Source organism: Pan paniscus, chromosome 3, assembly GCF_029289425.2.
Source record: "Pan paniscus chromosome 3, NHGRI_mPanPan1-v2.0_pri, whole genome shotgun sequence".
Classification (NCBI taxonomy): Eukaryota; Metazoa; Chordata; class Mammalia; order Primates; family Hominidae; genus Pan; species Pan paniscus.
In genome coordinates, this window is record NC_073252.2 from 176,029,730 (window position 1) to 176,040,001 (window position 10,272).

Sequence of the window (10,272 nt, forward strand, 5' to 3'; positions counted from 1 at the left end):
AGTGAAAATTCTTGATAGAATACAGACAGAAAAAAAGTTCTACTATTAAAACACACACACAGGAAATTTCATTTCTGAAAGATTATGTTATGAATTGATTTTGATATTGTCCTCTTGAGGTTATGTGTGTGGCTTCCTTTAACCAGGAAAGTCTATCTAAAATATTTGTGAATTGTGTGATACAAACACATATGCTTTCTTCCTTAAACAAAGATTGCTTTTTGTTCCAAATAAAAAATAAAATTGTGGAATTAATTCCAGTAATCAAATATTTTGCTGAAACCAATAATTATCAAATGTTTCTTCTAGCAAATTTCTGAAAGGAATCATTACATTGTTCTGTCAACCATGAAATTGACTCATGATCTTTCCATCCTATCACTGGATTTTTAGGTAGCCTTCTCAATTACACAAATAACAAAACATAGGTGATACATTAACATCTGAGGTAACTTTCTAGGAGTGCCAATTTAAATTGATATTGAAGAGTGGAAAAAAATATACCCTCCAAAACACGCCACTTTGACATAAGGATTACTTGGAGCTGAAGCCACTTAAAAACAGCAGACGCAAGAAAGGCATTCTGATCTCTTTCTCCCTGAAAATAGGAGATTAAACACTCCTGTGTGAAAAATTCCTTTCCTGTATCAGGAGAAATGAAATGTTCTTCAATGGGGTGTCATAGCTGAAATCATTAGGTACAAATAGATCTTGTTAGAATAATTATTATCTTTCTTTAGCCTCCCTATATAATTTAGTTACTTTTCCACAATTGCCTCTCTTTGTTCATCCTAATATAAAAGCATTTCGGTTTTATCACTTCTTTGTGTCTTCATTTCTTCATATTTGTATGATTTCCTCCTGTTAATTTAACTTATGCCAACTTAATTCTCAGACCTTGCTAGAAACCTAAAGGATAGAGGTAAAATTTTGCCTCCCGTACTGTTGAGAAAGAGAAAATAAAATTATTTTCCATGTACCCCTTACACCTTTTCTTCACTTCCAACACATTCTAAATTTTTCTAGTAGGCTGTTAGCCCTAGAGTTAAGAAAAATGAAATAAAACAAAGAAAATAAATAAGAGCAACTGAAACTCACAGGCATATTTAAGTAAGAAAACATAAAGGCAAAAAGAAATTACCATTTTTCACAAAAAAGGTAACAGTTGACAAAAGAAATGTAATTTAAAAAAATTAACATAAAGGGGGTACAAAAGTCAAATGACACAGTATATTAAAAAGGTAAAAAATGCATTTTGATGGAATACCATTAAGCCATGCAAATTAATCATTAATATATGAGTTATAACTATCTTTTTACCCAAATCCACCTGTCAAATTTCTTAGTTATATATCTATCAAGTCCGAATAGAAAATATTGAGTTCAAATATTGTACTGTGTCTGAACCAATCAGCACTTCTCCATTTTGCATTTAAAATATCTGCACACATTAAATACTACTACTTGGCAACAAACAATCAACTTTGGCCAAAAGTCCTAAATTTCAACAAAAGCATCCTTTGACACAGGTTGGCTAAGATGTCTTGAGTCTGTGCATCTTAACATTTTCCCCATCTAGTTTGTGAATAGGCTGTGTCCATTCAATACAGATTCAAAAGTAAGCAACAGCTGAATATTTTAGGTTCAGAGCACCACTAGCAACGATCAACAGACTGGATTTAAATTATTTAGGACTTTGGGGCTCTCCTGAGAACTGTTGGATACTAGGGTATTCAACATGATTTTGGAGATGAAGGTTGATCAGAGAAGTCGTGGCTCAGAAAGCACTGTTTGAATAAAAATCTGAAGAGTTAGAGACATTTTAGAAATTGCTAAGGAGGGAGATTAGCTCGGAGGAGAGATAAGATGTATCAGAGCTCTCGAAAAGGAGCAAATATAGGACATCTTGAGGGTGAATAACAGCCTTGGGGCTGACAATCCTGGTTTGTAGAAAACCCAGAGAGAGGCTGGGGTGAGATGAGAGTGGAGATACTGCTGAAATGCCAGAGGTTCCGTGGAAGTCCCATCCATCACTGCACAGAAAGCCAATGAGACAATGACTATTGCCAGGGAATAAGGTGACTTTATTTATTTGGGTGACTTCAGCTGGAGAAATGGCTGAAATCTCTTTCTCTCAACCAACTGAAATTGGAGGTTTATATAGCAGCGAAGGAATGCAGCTACTTGTGGGAAAACGGAAATTAGGGAGGGGTAAGGAAATAATCATGAGTAGTGAAAGAGCTGGAGACGCATTGTCTGGATCTGGTGATCTGGTTTCTGTTCCTTGCCTGAGGGGTCAATATCCTGAGGCAGGAACTAAGATAAGACAAACATAAGTTTCAAGAGTAGTAGGGTCATTTTTTGTATTTATTCAAAAAACTATAAATATCAGTTCTATGGCACAATTGGGTCATTTTCAAAAAGTAGGCTGCAAATGGAGGGGAGGTGGTTAATCTTAATTTTAGAAGCTACAAGAAACTTTTTGAAAGATTCAAAATGTACAGCAACATGATAGGAGTTTACGTATTTTAGGATACTGACTGCAGTGTAGAAAATACACTGAGATTGGAATAAGAATGGAAGAAGAGACACCAGAGAGTTGTCTATTGTACTTGCCCATGGCAGAGATTGTCATGGTTGAAAAGAAGGCGGAGTCAGAAGACAGATGTTAAAAAATGTTTAAGAGATACTGTTGACGGAACACTTTGGTCTTCTACAATTACCAATATCTTCTGTTAGATCTGAGTCTTCTAATTAGAACGACTTGGTAGTAGTTCCAGTCGTAGATTCTATCAAGTGGTTCTAATCACTTCAGATCTTAATGACTTTTTTTTATCTGCTCATATTAAAACATAGTAAAATAGAGGCTTCCTCTTTAAGAACGCACATTCCTTGGTTTAGGAATGGCCAGCATCCCTATTCCTTCCCAACACTGAGGGGCTGCTTCCAGTTCTTAGATCTGAATTCATACTGCAACTTTTGTTTTTTGCATCAATTATAAGTTTTAAACCTAGACTCAGTTGTCTAATTTGCCCCTCCTTTATGACGTGGATATCTGAACACCAAACCTTTACACTATGTTTATGTTTTCTAGCTAGCTTGTGCCAGTAATGATTACGAAGCAAAGGAAACCAAGTACTTTAATTGTTCATAAAGAAGTTCACAGCTAGAGTTATTCACTTGTGTTAAAGCAATAAATGGTAAAGAAATTGTCTTACTACTGAAGAAGAATGCTGATAAATTTATTGAGAGTCCCTAGCATTCTTCAAGTTGTAATATTAAATAATTGATGTTGCTAGACATTTTAGTTTCTCCAGAGAGGACACTTTGTTGCCAGGAGAGCTGTGCATTTTGAGAAAGATATAAGGACACACTCCAAGGAATATGTATAAATTATAACCATAATTATGTTCTGTCTTCAGAGCAGAGATACAGAGTGGTTTTGATATATTATTCACAGTTGCAATCAGAGGAAACTGAGTCATAAGAAATTTAATTAACATTTTTGATGGCATGGAGTTAATTTGGATGGTAGATGTAGATGAACTTGTAAAAAAACTACTTTGCATAATGTACTAAAGCCATTAAATTTTCATAAAGAGATCTCTAATCCTAGTTCAAGAATCCATATCAATGCTATAGGATAATTTAAGACACACAATGTCTTTATTTAATTTATTTTTATTAAAATGACTTGCTTTTATACTTCAGACTCTGCTTTAATTATCACATTTTATGACTCTTATTCAGACGCATAAAAATGTAGTTTTCTTTTTAAATTTATGTATGTATTTAATAAACAACTCATGTTATTTGTAGAATAATTTTTAAAAATGTGTATAGTAAGAAAAAGGCATCCAAAATGTCAGTACTTCAAAATAACCCTGTGGAGTATATTTATGCCAATGTTTTTTACACATAGATACATACATATTTAGGGTTTTTTAATTTTTGTTTTGATTTTTTGAGAAATTAGATCATGTAACACATATCAATTTGTAGCATTTTTTCTTTTAACACTATATTATGAATTTTATTAGGTAACTATATATATACACATATTTATTTATTTATATGATTATTTAATGGCTGTGTGTTTCATTCACATATTTTCTGACTATATATTAATATTTTCTTTAGACAAGTTATTTGCACATGTATATTATATTACTGCATGATATTAGTATATTATATTATCCATAGCCTTTAAAAAAGTGCCAAAATGAGGGGAAGCATGGATCAGCCTTGTTTGGGAGAATAATGCCATCAATAATGACCAGGCCCAATATTTGAATTCAGTAATGACTGTCAATCATGCTCAGTAGATTAACACTCCTAATACATTTTTTTTTCCTTTTAGATTTTACTAGCTGGGGAAGATTTTATTTTCTTCCTTTATTCAATAAACTCCTACCTATTCTTCAAGACCAATATCAAATGTCCATTTCTGTGACCCAACTTCATTTCTCCTTGGGCATTAGTTATTCCTGTTTCTATACATTTAAATTCATTAACACCCTCCATTACAGACTATCGGCCTACCTTGTTAATTTCTTTCACAAGGTTATTTGTTCCCTTAATAGGGGAAGCATGTGTTATTCATTGTTGTATTCTTAAAACCCCTACAGTGTCTGGCATAGAGCAGTAATATGTTTATGAAGGCCAAGATGCAAGATGCTCTGGCATTTAAGGGGCTGGTATTCAGTCATTAAACATCAATATAATTTTTTTTTTTTTTTTTGAGACAGAGTCTTGCTCTGTCACCCAGGCTGGAGTGCTGGAGTGAAGTGGTGCAATCTCGGATCACGACAACCACCGCCTCCCAGGTTCAAGAGATTCTCCTGCCTCAGTCTCCTGAGGAGCTGGGATTACAAGCGCCCACCATCGCAAGTGGTTAATTTTTGTATTTTTAGTTCAGACGGGGTTTCACGATGTTGTCTGGGCTAGTCTCCAACTCTTGACCTCAGGTAATTCACCCATCTCAGCCTCCCAAAGTGCACAAATATACTTTTGTGTGTGATTACAATATTAAATAACCTCCATTTTCTGTAGTAAGCTGCAGCTGTTTGAAGCTCTCAAGTGCTCACCTTTTCTTTTCTCTCAGAACTTCCATATGATCCAGGAACTAAATGTTTAATATCTGAAATACTAAAAAGGTCTTTAGGAACTACCTGCTTCAGCATGCACATACCGTAAGTAATCTGTTCTCATGGTCTGTGACTCTTCAAGGCGAAAAATTTTAATATTATTTTTCCTCATAGATACATCACATTGCATTTCCTGTTGGACCATTATTACATTGACTAACTTAGGATATTATCAATATTCAGAGCTATGAGAAGATACCTCCAGGGAGGTTTGTTGTATATGTGGTGATGGTTTGCTTTTTTTCTTTTTCTTTTTTTTTTTAATTTCCTACACTTCCAGAAAACTCACAAAAGTCATTAAAAAATAAAGGCACCTTCTATTTATTTTCATGTCAATTACTTTACAGTAATTCTGTTCCTTCTATGTCTACAGAATACTGAGAAAATTTTACAAAAGTTACCTAATCTTTTGTAATCTACTTTCTATTACGAGAGCAAATGGAGTGTAAGACGAGCTGAGTTACTTGCTCCTTTTGAACTCCTGAACTGAATAGGGTAGTGCACGAGTAACTTGTGACACGAGTAACAGCAGCCTGTTTATCATTAGCTAAGAATCATTTTAGAGCACTGAACACCTTTGAGATTCTTTTCTCATTTAGACTTTCAAAATTTCTACTCTTGATTAACATAACACAACCCAAAGCCATTGCTTATTATTCCTTGACACTGAAATTAATTTTGCGAATTTGTTGTGTATACAAACAAGTTTTTCTAATCTTACAAAACATGTTTAACTACATTGCTGATCAGCTTTAGCTGAGTGGAGTTTTTATAACATGGTTGTAGCTATTCTGGTATACGATGACTTTCAAAACAGTAAAATGCAAGTATGGTGTTGGTGTAATAACATTTTTCCACTAATACATTTGAAATCTGAATCGTCTATATTTTAGACCTATATAGTGAGCTTTATTCTGCCTTAAAAATTAGAGGGAAACAAAATTAAAAATTTTTGGAATATATTTTAATCCCATGTTTTAAATTATCTGAAGATTTTCAAAATCACTTATTTATGTAAGGTTGCTAGTGAAGTTATACATGGCTACCTGTGTTTATTAATAACTTGTATTTCTCCAAATCTAGTTTTGCCCCAGTTATTACTTCTAGAGGATTTAGAATGACTGCAGGGAGAAGAGAAATGGAAAATAATATGAGGTTTCAGAGTATGATAAGGGAAACAGAGTGGGGAGAATTAGAAGAAAGTCTTGTAACTCGAACTCCCATACCATCCTTCCAAATCGGTTAAATTCTTCTCCTAGGCTAGATTCCTTCACAACCCTCTCTGATTCTTTCAGAGCCAGAACTATTATCTTAGAGCTTGACTCATTTTCCTCTAAGATGATTTATCTTGACAAAAATCTCATCCTCTAGTAATCATCCCTAGAGAGACTCCAGTAGATGAAGAAACATTTGGACCACGGATCTTTCTCAGGTGGAGCTTTTGATTATGGAATGTGGTTGAAATGATACTTATACCTCACTTTTTAACAATACATTCCTGAATATTAGTGTTTCAACATTACTGGTAGAAAATCCTGGAAAACAGAGTATTGCATTTTGCTCAATGAAGGAGGTAAAAATATGCCACCTGCTATAGCAAATAACTACGTATTATAGATTTTAAGACAGCTAGAAGTTTTTGCATGTTGTCACCACAAAGAAATGACAAATGCTGAAAGTGATGAATACAATAATTACCCAAATTTGATCATTATACCATGTATACATGCATTAAAACATTACATTATAACAGTGCAGCCATCAAAAAGAATGAAATAATGTCTTTTGCAGCAGCATGGATGGAATTGGTGGACATTATATTAGGTGAACTAACTCAAAAGCAGAAAATCTAATATGGCATGTTCTCACTTTACGTAGGAGCTAAACATGGGTCCATAAGGACATTAAGATGGAGATAATAGACACTAGGAACTCCAAAAATGGGGAGTATAGGAGAGAGTGAAGGCTGAAAAATTATTTATTCAGTAAAACATTCAATATTCAAGTGACGGATACACTGGTAGCCCAATCCCACCATTATACAATATACCCATGAAACAAACATGCACATTTACCCCTGAATCTAAATTAATAAATAAAATTTAATATCTCTTTGAATTATACAACATGTATTTCTGAAAAAAAGAAATACTACAGTGTACCATATAAATATGTACAATTATTATGTGTCAATTATAAACTTAAAAATTTAATTTAAAAAAATGCCACCTTGGTTATTGTTTGTTTCAATTAAAGGAACTTGAAAAACAACAGGTACAAGAGGATCACTCTGACCTTTGCTCTGTGTCTTAAAAGTTAAAGATGAAATTCTTATGTAAAATGTATCCTTCCTATACTAGAAAAAAGGCAATGGTCTTATCATCAAAGATGGAAAGGTGAGGCCGAGAGAATTCTGTACAACAGCAAACCTTGTCAAACTAACCCTTATCTGTCCAAGTAAAGACTCTCACCTAAGCCCCTTTGTCTTATCAAATTCTCAGTTTACCATTCTTTGTTTCACTCAGTATACAGGTAACTGACTCTAACTGCTTCTTTGGGGTTTTCATTTCTTTATAAGGGTGCCGATGCCACATGAAATTTACATGAAGTAAATTTCTATGCCTTCCTCCTGTGAATCTGTTTTACATCAATTTAATTATCAGACCCAGCCAAGACCCTGAGAGGATAGAGGTAGAGCCTTGCTGCCCCTACACTCATGTATTGTAATTACTGCTTTATTATTTCTAGAAAATCTTTGATTGCTGGTTATGTCTTCTTAACTCCAGCTGGCTTATTCAAACCAGTTTTCTTCATTTTGGGTGACTATGCATTTAAGATATTAGGGCATTAGAAAACAAATAAAAATTATTTTATATCCACGAATGTTAAGTATTCAGAGCTAAGAAAGAGACAGTATTTCTGGCTGCCAGAGATATTAAAATCTCTAGAAAGTGGTATGTCCCTTTCACTGCTAGAGCCACCGCCATGAGTATACTCAGGCTTCAGAAGAGGCTCCCCTCTAGCATCCTCTGCTGCGGCAAAAAGAAGGTCTGGTTGGATCCCGGTGAGACCAGTGAAATCGCCAATGTCAACTCACGTCAGCAGATCCGGAAGCTGATAAAAGATGGGCTGATCATCCTTAAGCCTGTGCCTGTCCATTCCCAGGCTCAATGCTGGAAAAATACCTTGGCCGGCCATAAGGGCAGGCAACATGGGCATAGGTAAGCAAAAGGGTACAGCCAATGCCCGAATGCCAGAGAAGATCACGTGGATGAGGAGAATGAGGATTCTGCACCTGCTGCTCAGAAGATACTGTGAATCTAAGAAGATTGATTGCTACATGTATCACAGCCTGTACCTGAAGGTGCAGGGGAATGTGTTCAAAAACAAGTGGATTCTCAGGGAACACAGCCACAAGCTAAGATAGACAGGGCCCGCAAGAAGCTCCTGGCTGACCAGGCTGAGGCCAGCTGGTCTATGACCAAGTGAGCACGCAAGTGCTGTGAAGAGCGTCTCCAGGCCGAGAAGAAGGAGATAATCCATACTTTGTCCAAGGAGGAAGAGATCAAGAAATAAAAGCTCCCCCTTAGTCTGTACACACTGGCCTCCATCATTACACAGATCAGCCATTAAAATAAAACAAGCCTTTATCTGCTTAAGAAAAAAGTGGTACATAATAATAGTGACTATTAATTCTGTATATTCTCCTGTAGTCCACATGAAGTACCAATGCACTTTATAGAAATAGGCTCGCCGATTTTCTAAGTACAAACTTGGTTTCCCTACGAAAAGGTGTACTGCTTATCAAACACACACACATCTCTATAAATTAAAGATATTATATAATTCCACTTTGTGAGGAAGTCATTACTTGCATTTCAATTATTAAACACTATCTCCCCTCATAGGCAAGGTGCAAATTACATTAATGCTAGTGTACAGTTTATACATATAATTACCCAAAGTATTTTGAATGGATACAGATGGCTTTCAGTTTATCTTCAGATTTTCTGTGTAATCTTTCCCCAAATCGCCATTCACTGCTATGAATAAATACAATTTTGCTGTTAAATGTCTTAGTTGAGCGAGCGTTATAAGGAAATATTGACATATTTTCCCTTTATGATTATACCTGATGATTTCTACTTGAAATATAATATTTTTCTGAGAATTGGTGAGACAGAAGAATTCAGACAACAAAATTGTCATTTCTATAGTCTAAAGTTTTGAGCAAAAAAAAATTAGAATTGATGTTTGAATTTCCTGCTGTTTTTGCCTGAGATCATTCTATTTTACAGATGAACAATACTCTTCAAAATGTTTGATAGCTGGATCACAACTTCAAAGGGATAATCGAAAAATACCTCTTTGTAGTAGCTATACTTTAAAGTCTGTTGTTAACAGCCTTCAGTTTAAATTGCTGTCTTCTGGCTATGTATTCTCAGATTGAAAATCTACAGAGTTACTTCATTTACTCTTGTGTAATACAGTCTGATTACTGATAAGCTTCTAGTTTCAGTGACTATTTGTAGATTATATTTTCTATCTTTTTGCTTAATGAAGTATTTTTATAAGCTGTATTTTTCATTTTATCTTAATGGCCTAAAAAAGATCAAACTTTGTTTTTAATTTGCTTTCAAAAATATTCAAATTAGAACTTGCATTTCTCAGTTCACTGTGTTGGTGATGATTATCAGAATGAAATGGTAAATACAAGAAAGTGCATCTTTTATGGCTGGATACACCCATCAACAGAAACAAACACAAAAAAAATGCTGCTCTTTTTTCAAATAAGCTAGAGAAAGCATCTGTCTTACTATAAACAGTATACTTCACCAACCATGTAAGAATTTATTTTTATTGTCATGATTTAGCTGGTTGAAAGTGGCTTTTACCAGTCTGCAAGTTACTTACTGTTTTGATTAAGGAGGCTTTCTAAAGGGACACTGATGGACTGCAGTAGATAGTAATTTCCTAAGCTAGAGGATCTATAACTAGTGCTTCCCTCACTATCTTTGCAGTGCTTAGATGTCATCAACATAGAGACAGTTAAGAGAACTGATGACCTACAAAAACCCTCTCAATATTTGTAGTATAGAAAGACTGAGAATTTGAAATCTAGGAA

At 34.6% G+C, this 10,272-nt stretch overlaps 1 pseudogene; it reads left to right on the plus strand.

The window, feature by feature from the left end:
- The first annotated feature begins 8,132 nt into the window (after positions 1 to 8,132).
- Positions 8,133 to 8,723, plus strand: LOC100993399 (large ribosomal subunit protein eL19-like; annotated as a pseudogene).
- The last annotated feature ends 1,549 nt before the right edge of the window (positions 8,724 to 10,272 follow it).